The sequence below is a fragment of the Molossus molossus genome, unplaced genomic scaffold, assembly GCF_014108415.1.
Source record: "Molossus molossus isolate mMolMol1 unplaced genomic scaffold, mMolMol1.p scaffold_m16_p_6, whole genome shotgun sequence".
NCBI lineage: Eukaryota > Metazoa > Chordata > Mammalia > Chiroptera > Molossidae > Molossus > Molossus molossus.
Genome location: NW_023425399.1, coordinates 25,742,882 through 25,755,839, shown reverse-complemented (window position 1 = coordinate 25,755,839; position 12,958 = coordinate 25,742,882). Strand labels below are relative to the sequence as shown.

The 12,958-nt window shown below is 41.0% G+C and overlaps 1 non-coding gene across 1 annotated transcript; it reads right to left on the bottom strand.

Annotated features, from left to right (window-relative positions):
• Nucleotides 1–2,609: 2,609 nt before the first annotated feature.
• Nucleotides 2,610–2,749, bottom strand: LOC118619470. The gene has a single exon (XR_004957243.1). It is a non-coding gene; the product is annotated as a small nucleolar RNA SNORA29 (small nucleolar RNA).
• Nucleotides 2,750–12,958: the final 10,209 nt, after the last annotated feature.

Below are 12,958 nucleotides of genomic sequence, written 5' to 3'. Positions count from 1 at the left end.
GGTCTTTGAATTGTACTTCAGAGCTCAGCAGAAGGCAGAGTGAGCTGACTGAAAAAAGAAAAAGGGGAAGACAGGGCAGTTATTAAAACTCTTTTGCCTCTGTTTTTAGGTTACCTGGTAGGGTTGAGCTTGCTGAATGAGGTTCTGCTGGATACTGTGAACCTGAACTTGAACTTGGTCAAGGGAATTCAAGGTCAAGGCAACACGCTGGCTCTCTGATTCAGCACTGGATGCTAACATCTGTCAGGAGGAGGGTGTGAGGGGTGTAAGTCGGTTCAGCCCTCATCTACATGCTATGTGGAATAGACATTATTATTTGGGGGCCATCCTGCATTTTAAACCCTTTGCTTTCTTTGGAGAATTCCTTATTTAATGAGGCTTCACGGGAGGTAAAGACCACTTCATTTCTGTTAAGGAGTTTTAAGCTGTAATGTTCTTTTGTTTTGTTTTGTTGTTTTCATTTTTGAGGATTTACATCTCTCTGCTTACATTAAATATCTGCCTATTGTCTACCTTTTCCATCAGAGCCCTTAGAGCATTAATCACAGTTATTTTAAATTTCCAGTCTGATAATTCCAACATCCCTGCTATATCAGAGTTTGGTTTCGATGTTTTCTCTGTCTCTTCAAACTGTGTTTTGCCTTTCAGTATGCCTTGTAATTTTCTTTTGTCGAAAGCCATACTGTGTAAAAGGAACTCCAGTAAACAGGCCTTTGCTGGTGCAGTGGTAAGGTGTAGGGGGAGGGGAAGCATTCTGTCCTTTGATTAAGTCTCCGTCTTTTAGTGATCCTGTGTCTCTGGGCCGTGGACTTCACAAGCGCTTCTGAGTTTCTCCCTCCCTTAGATGGGTCGGCATGACTAGTGAGGTCAGTTTGGCTCTGATAAAACCCCAATAGGTAAAATAGTTGCTCCTGAGGGCAGACCTTATTAAGAGCAGAGTCCTTTGGTGTATTTCAATATATGGTGTATTTCCTCCGCCCCTACCAGAGGCATGAAAAGAGTTTCTCCCATATTCATTGAAATACCAATATTCACTGTGAGAACTGGTCAACCTCCTGGAGGCGAAACTCACAAAAGTGTGGGGACTCGCGATGTCCAGATCCCCCCAGAGTTTTGTCTCTCAGTCTTATTCACACCGAGCCTCCAGGAGATCACCAGTTACAGCCCCGGCTCTCCTACCCTGGCGCCGGCTCCTGCGGCCGGCTCTGCCTAGTGAGTTGTGATTCTCTGGACCCACCTCAGTCCCTCTAATTTTGGGGGCAGCAGTTTGCCCCACGACCTCCGTCTTACACATTTAAGAAGAGTTGATTTTTCCGTTTACTCAGCTCCTTGCTTGTTAGGACAGAGTGACAACTTCCAGGTTGAACTGGAATCCAGAAGTCAGTGATTTCTTATTTTCTACATGTTTTTCGTCATGGTGAAATACACGTAAGATTTATCATAACCATCCCTGAGTGTCCAATTCAGATGCATTAACAACATTCACATTGTTGTGTGACCATCACCGCTATCCATCTTCAGAGCTTTCTCATCACTCCAAGCTGAAACTCTGTACCCATTAAAATCCCCATTAAGTAAATGCTAACTTTTATATTATTGCTGATGCTGTAATTATTATTATGTAGAGAACAACAGTAATTGTTCTGTTAGGACACTGGGCATCATTCTCAAGGACTTGCTTGGGGCAGGGCACCATGATATACTTTTAAGAAAGGGGCTGATGGGATCAACATGTATGTTGTAGGGAGGAAGGGTCTCTGATGGGGAAAAACTGGGGGCTGAGTGTGGTGTTGATGCTCATTGGAGTCAGAGCTAAACAAGCTGCCCAGAAAGTCTGTTCTAAATGGACACATTTGTCAGGGTAAATGTCCTGAGTCCACATTGACTTCATTTCACTGGTTTTGTTTTATTGTTTCATCTGCCCAGGAGCCATGGAACTCTCCGAGAGATGAATGGGAAGATTCCATGTGCTAATCTCATTTCCAAATGTAATTGGCACCTGAATTACGAAGCTCTCTGCTTCCAAAGGCTGAGTTAACAGAGCCATCCATCCTCCCCTCCATCTAGGTGGGCCAGCACGCCGCTGTGATGCATGTTCATTGCTCCAGCAATGGAGAAGTAGTGGAGCTGCTACAACCTTTCTGGAGGGCAACTTGGCAATAGGTATCAAAATTTTAATTTTGTGGAACTGTCAGTCCCGCAATTTCATTTCATGGATTTAAGTCATCTCAAAGAAGTAATTGGACAAGTGGGTAAAGATGTTTGTACAGAGATGTTCAATGCAGCTTTGTTTATAATTGTGAAAAACTGGGAACATTCTAACTGTCCAACAATAGAGGACAGTTTACATCAATTACAGCACACAAAAGGGCACAATTACTGTGTAACTGTTGCCAGAAATGAGGTAGAGCTGTGTGTAAGAAGCCGCCACAGTATTCAGGCATAGCCTACAGGACGTTTCCCTGGTTAACATTTTCCCAGTAGAGTGACTGTTAGTTTATAATACCCAAACCTGAGAGCGAATAGAGTCTCTCAATAACAATACTTTTGGGGCAAATATTTATATTAAATGATATCTATACCGCTAAAGCTCAATAGAACATTTTTTTTTCTTTCTGTTCAGCCATTTCATATAGGAGGAGGACACAAATAAACCCTCCCTCTTCAGATCATGGCAATTTTAATCTATCCCATAAGCATAGCCACTACAATCTTCAATAGAACATTTTAAACAAAATTACTTGGGACCCTGGCTGGTTTGGCTCAGCAGTTAGAACATCGCCCATGCACCAAAGGATCAAGGATTTAATTCCAGGTCCAGGGAGGGTTGCAGATTCGATACCTGGCCCAGTTGGGGCACCTGTGGGAGGCAACTAATTGATGTGTCTCTCTCAGGTCGATGTTTTCCCCTTTCTCTCTTCACCGTCTTCCTCTCCCTCCCTTCTACTCTCTCTAAAAATCAGTGGAAAAAATATTCTCAGGTGAGGATTAACAACAACAAAAAATTACTTGGGGAACAAAATTTCACATATCCCAAATAACAGTGGTAGATCAGTTACTTGTAGAAACGTGGAAAAATCAGTCGAGTGACTCAGACCCTCTAGTACCAATCAGTCCGGCTGATAAATGCAGTGGAAGTCACTGGGTGACACTTCCAGAAAAGCTTTTATAGAGGGGCAGACCCCATTTTCTGGCTTCCTTTGGCCTTTTTTGCCCCTTCCTGCCTGGAATATTGATGTGTTGCCTAGAGGTGCAGCAAGCAGCATGCAACTCGGAGGCTACAAAATTCGAAGATGAAAGTCTTTGCACTCTGGCAGAGAGGAAGGAAGGAAAGAGCAGGTGTGCACAGGACTTTCTGTTACATGAGACATATAAGCCTTTTATTATTTATGTCTCCTTTCTTTCTTTCTTTCTTTCTTTCTTTCTTTCTTTCTTTCTTTCTTTCTTTCTTTCTTTCTTTCTTTCTTTCTTTCTTTCTTTTAAATTTTATTTTGGTTACAGATGTTTCTTTTTTTTTTACCCCATTGACACCCACCTCCCCATCCCTCCCACCCCATCCCTGGCTTTGTTGTCCAAGTCCGTTGGTTAGGCGTTCATGCATATAAGTTCTGTGGTTTATCTCTTTCCTCCCCCCACCACCCCATCTTCTGAGGGTTGTCAGTCTGTACCCTACTTCCACGTCTCTGGGTCTACCTTATTCCTCAGACTGTTATGTTCATTATATTTCACAAATAAATGAGATCATGTGGTATTGGTCTTTTTTCTGCTTGGCTTATTTCACTTAGGATAATACTTTTCAGGTCCCTCCATGTCGTCTCAAAGGAGAAGAGATCTTTCTTTCTTACAGCTGCACAGTACTTCATTGTGTATATGTACCAAGGCTTTGTTATTAATTCGTCTACTGATGGACACTTGGGCTGTTTCCAGATCTTAGCTATTGTAAATAGTGCTGCTATGAACATGGGGGTATATATATTCTTTCTGATTGGTGTTTCAGGCTTCTTAGGGTATATTCCTAGAAGTGGGATCACTGGGTCAAATGGAAGTTCAATTTTTAATTTTTTGAGGTAACACCATATTGTTTTCCACAGTGGCTGCACCAGTCTGCGTTCCCACCAGCAGTGTACTAGGGACCCCTTTTCTCCACACCCTCACCAATACTTATTTGATGATTTGTTGATGGCAGCCGTTCTGACAGGAGTGAGGTGATAGCTCAATGTTGTTTTAATTTGCATCTCTCTGATGATTAGTGATGTTGAGCATTTCTTCATATGTCTCTTGGCCATTTGTATGTCCTATTTGGAGAGGTGTCTATTCATCTCCTCTTCCCATTTTTTAATCGGGTTCTTTGTCTTCCTTTTGTTGAGTTGTATGAGTATTCTATATATTTTGGAAATTAACCCCTTATCTGACGTATCATTGGCAATGATACTCTCCCATACAGTGGGTTGCCTTTCCATTTTGATGGTTGTTTCTTTTGCTGTGCAGAAGCTTTTTAATTTGATGTAGTCCAATGTGTTCATTTTTTCCTTTGTTTCTGTTGCCTTAGGTGATGTATCAGTGAAAATTCTGCTGCATATGATGTCTGAAATTTTGTTGCCTACATTTTCTTTTAGGATTTTTATGGATTCACAAATCACATTTAAGTCTTTTATCCATTTTGAGTTTATTCTTGTGTAGGGTGTAAGTTGATGGTCTAGTTTCATTTTTTTGCATGTAGCTGTCCAATTTTCCCAACACCATTTATTAAAGAGGCTGTCTTTACTCCATTGTATACTCCTGCCTCCTGTGTCAAATATTAATTAAGCATAATGTCTTGGGTCGATTTCTGGTTCTCTGTTCTGTTCCACTGGTCTATATGCCTGTTCTTGTGCCAGTACCAGGCTGTTTTGATTACATTAGCTTTGTAGTATAACCTAATATCTGGTATTGTGATCCCACCTACTTTGTCCTTCGTTTTCAAGATTGCTGTGGCTATTCCGGGTCCTTTTTGGTTCCATATGAACTTTTGAAGTATTTGTTCTAGTTCTGTGAAATATGTCATTGGTATTTTGATGGGGATTGCATTGAATCTATAGATTGATTTGGGTAATATGGACATTTTAATGATGTTAATTCTTCCAATCCATGAACAAGGTATGTGCTTTCACTTTTTTATATCTTCCTCTATTTCTTTTTTCAATGTCCTGTAGTTTTCTGCAAATAGGTCCTTTACTTCTTTGGTTAAGTTTATTCCTAGGTATCTTAATTTTTTTGCCATGATGGCAAATGGGATTGTTTTCTCAGTTTCTCTTTCTGTGAGTTCATCATTGGTGTGTAAGAATGCTGTCAATTTCTTGATGTTAATTTTGTATCCTGCTACTTTGCCAAATTAATTTATTAAATCTAGTAGATTTTTGATGGAATCTTAAGGGTTTTCTATGTATAATATCATGTCATCTGCAAATAATGACATTTTCACTTCCTCCTTTCGAATTTGGATCCCTTTTATTTTTTCTTCATGTCTGATTGCTGTGGCTAAGACTTCCAGTACTATGTTAAATAAGAGTAGTGAAAGTGTGCATCCCGGTCTTGTTCCTGTTCTTAAGGGAAATGCTTTTAGTTTTTGCCCATTGAGTATGATGTTGGCTGTATGTCTTTCATATATGGCCTTTATTATGTCAAGATATGATCCCTCTATTCCCACATTGCGGAGTGTTTTTTTATCAGAAATGGATGCTGAATTTTGTTGAATGCTTTTTCGGCATCTATTGATATGATCATGTAGTTTTTATTCTTCATTTTATTTATGTGGTGTATCACATTTATTGATTTGCAAATATTGTACCAGCTTTGCATCCCTGGGATGAATCCCACTTCATCATGGTGAATAATTTTTTTTGATGTATTGTTAGATCCAATTTGCTAGTATTTTGTTCAGGATTTTGGCATCTATGTTTATCAGGGATAGTAGCCTGTAGTTTTCTTTCTTTGTAGTGTCTTTTTCTTGTTTTGGAATTAGAATTATGCTGGCCTCATAAAACAAGTTTGGAAGTCTTCCTTCTTCTTGAATTTTTTGAAATAGTTGGAGGAGAATGGGTGTTAGTTCTTTTTTGAATGTTCGGTAAAACTCCCCCATGAAGCCATTGGGCCTGGGCATTTGTTTGCTGGGAGTGTCTTGATTGCCACTTCAATTTCCGTAGTTGTTATTGGTCTGTTCAAGTTTTCTATCTCTTCCCGGTCCAGTTTTGGGAGACTGTGTTTTTAAAATTTGTCCATTTCACTTAGATTGTCGAATTTGTTGCCATATAATTGTTCATAGTAGTTGTTAACGATCTTTTGTATTTCTGTGGTGTCAGCTCTTACTTCTCGTCTTTCATTTCTGATTTTGTGTATTTGGGTTCTCTCTCTTTGTTTCTTGGTGAGTCTAGCTAAGGGTCCATCAATCTTGTTTATCTTTTCAAAAAACCACCTCTTTGTTTCATTGATTCTTTGAATTGTTGTTTGGGTCTTCATGTCATTTATTTCTGCTCTGATCTTTACTGTTTCATTCCTTCTACTTGCTCTGAGGTTTTCTTTTTGTTTGCTCTCTAGTTCTTTAAGTTGTGAGGTTAGATAGTCTATTAGAGATTTTTCTTGTTTCTTGAGGTAGGCCTGTAGTGCTATGAACTTCCCTCTCAGAACTGCTTTTGGTGCATCCCATAGATGTTATGTTGTTGTGTGTTCATTTTCATTGGTTTCCAGGAAGTTTTTAATTTCTTCCTTGATCTCCCCAGTAACCCATTCATTGTTTAATAACATGCTATTTAGCCTCCATGTGTTCAAATGTCTTTGCATGTTCTTGTTGCAATTGCTTTCTAGTCATGCCATTGTGATCTGAGAAGATGCTTGATATGATTTCAATCTTCTTGAACTTATAGAGATTTAGTTTGTGTTCTAACATGCGGTCCATCTTTGAGAATGTCCCATGTGCCCTTGAGAAGATGTGAATTCTGTAGTTTTGGCATGTAATTCTCTGTAGATATCTATTAAATTCATTTGGTCTAGTGCTTCATTTAGAGTCTCTGTTTCCTTGCTAATTTTTTTGTCTAGAGGATCTATCCAGTGATGTCAGCAGGGTGTTGAAGTCCTCTGCTATGATTGTATTGCTGTTCATTTCTCCTTTGAAGTCCTCCAGAAGATTTTTAATATATTTTGGTGCTCCTATATTGGGTTCATATATGTTTATCAAGGTTATATTTTCCTGTTGGATAGATCCTTTCAATATTATGTAGTGGCATTGTTTGTCTCTAATTATGGCCTTCATTTTGAAATCTATTTTATCAGATATGAGTATTGCTACCCCAGCTTTTTTTTCCTTTCTGTTTGCTTGGAGGATTTTTTTCCATCCCTTCACTTTCAACCTATGTGAGTCTTTTGTTGTGAGGTAGGTCTCTTGTAAACAACATATAGAGGAGTCATGCTTTCTTATCCAATCAGCTACTCTGTGTCTTTTTATTAGAGCATTCAGTGCATTTACATTTAAGGTGATTATTGATATGGACTTATTTATTGCCATTTTTGTTTAATGTGGTTATATTTTTCTTCCTATTTCTTCTACTAATTACAGCAGTCCTTTTAACATTTCTTGCAGTACTGGTTTGGTGCTAATGTATTCCTGTAGCCTTTTTTTTTTTTTGTCTGGAAAGCTCTTTATTTGACCTTCTATTTTGAATGAAAGCCTTGCTGGATAGATTAGTCTTTTTAACTTTTTTTTTTTTTATCCTTACCCGAGGACATTTCTCCATTTTTTGTACAGATAGAGTGGGAGGTAGAGAGAGGAAGAGAGAGAGAGAGAAACATTGATGTGAAAGGGACACATCGAGTGGCTGCCACCCGCACGACCAACCAGGGCCGGGGACAAACTGCAGCCGAAGTACATGCCCTTGGCGGGAACCGAACCCGGGTCTCTCTGGACCGCAGGCCGACGCTCTAACCGCTGAGCCAAACCAGCCAGGGCTGGATAGATTAGTCTTTGATTCAGATCCTTGTTTTTTATTACCTTGATTACTTCCTGCCATTCCCTTCTGGCCTGTAGTGTTTCTGTTGAGAAGTCAGCTGATCCCCTTATGAGGGTTCCTTTGTAGGTAACCTTTTGCTTATCTCTTGCTGTGTTTAGGATTCTCTCTTTGTCTTTAATTTTTGGCATTTTAATTACTATGTGTGTTGGTGTGGGCTTGTTTGGGTTCTTCTTACTTGGGGCTCTCTGTGCTTCTTAAAGTTGAATGCCTTCTTCCCTCACCAAATTAGGGAAGTTTTCTGTCACTATTTCTTCAAATATATTCTCTAACTCTTGCTCATTTTCTTTTTCTTCAGGGACTCCTATGATGCAAATATTATTACGTTTCCAGTTGTCCCACAGTTCTCTTAAGCTGTCTTCCTGTTTTTAATTGTTTTTTCCTTTTGGTTTTCTGATTGGTTGATTTTTTTCTACCTTGTCTTCTAATTCACGGATCCAGTCCTCAGCTTCCTCTACTCTGCTGTTTAGACCTTCCAATGTGTTCTTTATTTCTGATATATCACTCTTGATTTCTTCTTGGTGGTTTTTAATTTCCAATTGGTGGATTTTCAACATTTCTATGTCTTTACTCATGGTGGTGATGTGCTTACTTATGTTTTTGAGCTTCCTCAAGATCATGGCTCTGAATTCTAGCTCTATTAACTTGCTTAACTGCTCCACATTTATCTCATCTTTTATAGAGGTCTCTTGATTTTTCATTTGGCATTTGTTTCTTTGTTTCACCATTTTGGCTATCACAGTGTGCTTTGGAGCCTGCCAAATTTTCTCTCTGGGTGTTGGTGTTCTGCTGTTTGTGGCTCTCTCTCCTGGGTTTAGATGAGCAATGGAGGACCCACGTTAAACACCACTGTCAAGCTTACTTTCCTGGTTAGAGTTGCCAGCCCAGGAATGGTTCAGTTATCCTCTAGCTTTTTGCCTGGAGGCTATCAGTAGCAGTTACTTGAGGAGCCTTGGGTTCTCAGTTGAATGAAAAACTCCCTCAAGTGCTCAGCGTAAAGGGATTTCCTGAGGGTGTGCCTGATGCTGGTTCTAAATGAGCCTCCATTTGCATTTCAATGGCCCACCTGGGTGGGGTTGAATCTCCAAGGGAGGTGCCACTGCCTCTCTCCAGAGCCCTGGGAAGGAGTAAGATGGCCACCGTCCTGCGTGGCTGCAACTCAGCAAAAGCTCTGAGTGCCCTCCAAAATCCGAGTGTCCCCACACAGTTCCAGTCCAGTCCATGATCCCTCTGCTAGAGCCCAAGGTGAGTGGCTGTGGCTATTTTAGCGTCTGTCCCGGGTCTGGGCTGTGGTGCCGCTTATTTGTTTAACCTGAGGGTGCTGCTCATAGCTAAGGTCGCTGCTGTCTGTGGGCTCCCAGCCCCCTCTTGCACCTCCGCAATCCTACCAGGATCGAGTCAGTGTCCCTGGTTATATGATCCTTGCAAGCTACTTTTCTGTTGCTTTTTCCCGACGATTTGTCTTTATTTTAGTTGTAATTCCAGTTTGGTCCTGGGAGACAGTGTGTGTAGCTTCCATTTACTCCGCCGCTATTTTGGAATGCTCATGTCTCTTTTCTCATACCTTTTTCATATGCTTCAAGCACAATCCTGATACAGCTGTTGTTTTCATTTTCCCTTCTTAAAAGCAAATGATAAAAATATACCGTGGACTAATAAATATAACTGGATGAATCAAATAAAAAGACTCAATAAAAAATCAACTGAGTGATAACAAAGGGTCATGCACCTTGCTGTTGCTAGCACCAAGAGGTACATATATAACAACTAATGGAATTGTTGCTGATGTAGAAGTAATGCTAAGCATCTTACATTGTAATATGATATTTTTAAAAATATATACAGCCCTGGTCTGTTTGGCTCAGCGGTTAGAGTGTTGGCCAACAGACCAAAGAGTCTCTGATTCAATTCCAGTCAAAGGCATGTACCTTGGTTGCAGTTCAGTCCCTGGCCCCGAGCAGGGTTGTGTGGGAGGTAACCAATCGATGTGTTTTCCTCATGTTGATGTTTCTCTCTCTCTCTCCCTCCCTCCCTCCCTTCCTCCCACTCTATCTGAGGATAAATGGAAAAATATACTCAGGTGAGGATTAAAATATATATATATATACATATATATATAATATATATATACACATGTGTGTATACACACACACACACACACATATACACATTTTATCGAGTTTTAGTAAAATTTTAGGAAATTGGTTTAGGGCTTTGAGTTAATGTGTATATAATTTTTCCTATTTAACATAGTGGAAATAGCTTTCCTTTTGGCATTTTCATTAAGAACATCTTAATGAAAAATTTAGGACCCAATTAGTGATATTAGGTGGAAGATGCCAGGTCTTGGAGGGGATCCTACTGCCCTAAGGCCAGTCCCTATTGCCAATGGTCTCCAGGTCCAGTTTCACCCTTTCCCTCCCCCAGAGCCCAGGATCTGCCCACCTGCTGATCCTTGCAGCCCCCCTCCTCCACCCACCCTGACCTCATCAGACACAGCTCCTGGACGCCACCTTCCTTGGGCTGAGCTGGGCCTTCCCTCTTGTAGTCTCTCCTCCTGCCTCCCAGCACCCTCACTCTGTGGAGAGTAGCTACTTTTTAGGTTCCCAACTGGAGCCCCTCAACTGCCTCATCAGTTCTGAATCCTCCTGCCACCGATGATCTCCCTCAGCAACCAGGGCTGGGACCAAACGAGCAATAAATGTACAACTGCAATAGAAGTAAAACAACACCTCCCCCCCCCCCCCCCCCCCCGCCAAGAAAACAGCAAAGTTAAAAAGCACAGTATAAACATGCATGCTGCTCTCCTGAAGAGGGAGGCAGAAAAGAACTTAAGCATGTTTCTCTTTGGGACTAAGGAAAACTGTCCCAGAATCACCATCAGATTTCCCCTCCTTGCTAATGGCAAGAGCTGGTCACCCAATCAGCGGCAAGGGGAATGGAAGCACTGTCAAGAGTTGAGAACAGATCTCAGCCAGAGCTACTTATTAGCAATACCTGCCAGAGTCTTGATGCCTGAGCCACGACAAACCAACAGTCTGTTGGGCAGTGTTTCTGGGGCTGGGACCTGGGGCTTTGTATGTATTTTTGTTGTTGTTGTTGTTACTAATCCTCACCCAAGGATATTTTTTCCATTGATTTTTAGAGAGAGTGGAAGGGAGGGAGGGAGGGGGAGAGAGACAGAGAGAGAGAAAGAGCGAGACAGAGACAGCTTCCTGCACACGCTCCAACTGGGCTAGGGATTGAATCTGCAACCCAGGTATGTGCCCTTGACCCATGAATCAAACCCATGATCTTTTGGTGAGTGGGCAACACTCTAATCATTGACCCACACTGGCCAGGGCTTTGTATGTATTTTTAATTCCTGAGGGGTGGAAACCACTCTTTTACACTAATCATAATATTAGGGTTATTAGCAGAAAAAAATGATGGAAAGTGTTTGTTGTGCAGACAAATGATAGTGTTTGACATGTATAGTGTGCTCCTATTTCCTTTTTTACTTCCTTTGGATAGATTCTTCTATTTTTTTATTAAAAATTTTTTAATTAATTAATTTTTGTTACAGATGTCTCTCCTTTTTCCTCCCAGACACCCCCCTCCTTATCCCTCCCTCCCCCGCCAAGCATTGTTGTTTATGTCCATTGGTTACACATACATGCATATAAGTTCTTTGGTTTATCTCACCCCCCTCCCCCCACCTCTGAGGTTTGTCAGTATGAACCATACTCCTTTTTATGTCTCTGGGATGCTCCTATTTCTTTAGCTTAAAAAATATATATGTATAAATATATATATAAATGACATATATACCAAGAAAAAATTCTAGAAGACCATAGATCAAACTTTTAATGCTGATTAAAATGGTGTGGGGGTAAGGGAGAATTAAGTACACCTGATTTGCACTAGGTTGAACTTTTACAATAAACATTAATCACATAATCAGAAAAACAATGAAGATACATGTATTTTAGAAAACAGGATTTTATTTATTTATTTATTTGGTATATGCCCCTAGCAGGAACCGAACCCAGGACACTGGTCCACAGGCCATTGTTCCAACCGCTAAGCCAAACCGGCCAGGGCAACAAGATTATTATTATTATTTTTTGTTCAGGTAGAGTGGGAGGGAGAGAGAAACAGAGAGAGAGAGAGAGAGAGAGAAACATCGATGTGAAGGGACACATCGAGTGGCTGCCACCCACACAACCGACCAGGGCCGAGGACAAACTGCAACCGAGGTACGCGCCCCTAGCGGGAACCGAACCCAGGTCTCTCAGGACCGCAGGCCGACACTCTAACCGCTGAGCCAAACCGGCCAGGGCAACAAGATTATTTTTAGAAGAAAAAAGTCACTAGCAGTGAAATGCTGCTTTATCCCTTGGCGGGTAACCTCTGTGGGGCCTGTTCCTTGTTCAGGAACTCGGCTGTGAGCTTAGACTGATTACTGACCCCGCCGCATTCCTCTCTTTTCCCATGCAATTAGGAGAAAGGTAAACTTGGACCTTGACAGTCCCGTTTCCCTTGCCAGTGATTGGGTTAAGCCAGGACATGTGACGTAGTTGTGGCCAATAAGATGTGAGGAGGCATCAGCTGGGAGCGTGGGATGTGTTTCTGGGGAATGTTTCTTTACTTTGCAAAGGGACTCAGAAAAGAGGGTCTCCCTCCCCCAGACTATTCTTGACTATATGTGAGGCCTGAACATTACAGCCACTAGCTTATGATTTATGTGGGGACAAAGTGAAGATAGCAGAGTGGAAATCCTTGGTAACACATTTTAAACCTGAAGTATAATTTACATACAATATAATACACAAATATTAAGTGTAAGCTTTGCAAATTCTTATGTATGTACATATTCACATAACCATTACCTGATCAAGCTGTAGGACATTTTCAATTACTCAGAGGGCTTTGTCCTGCCC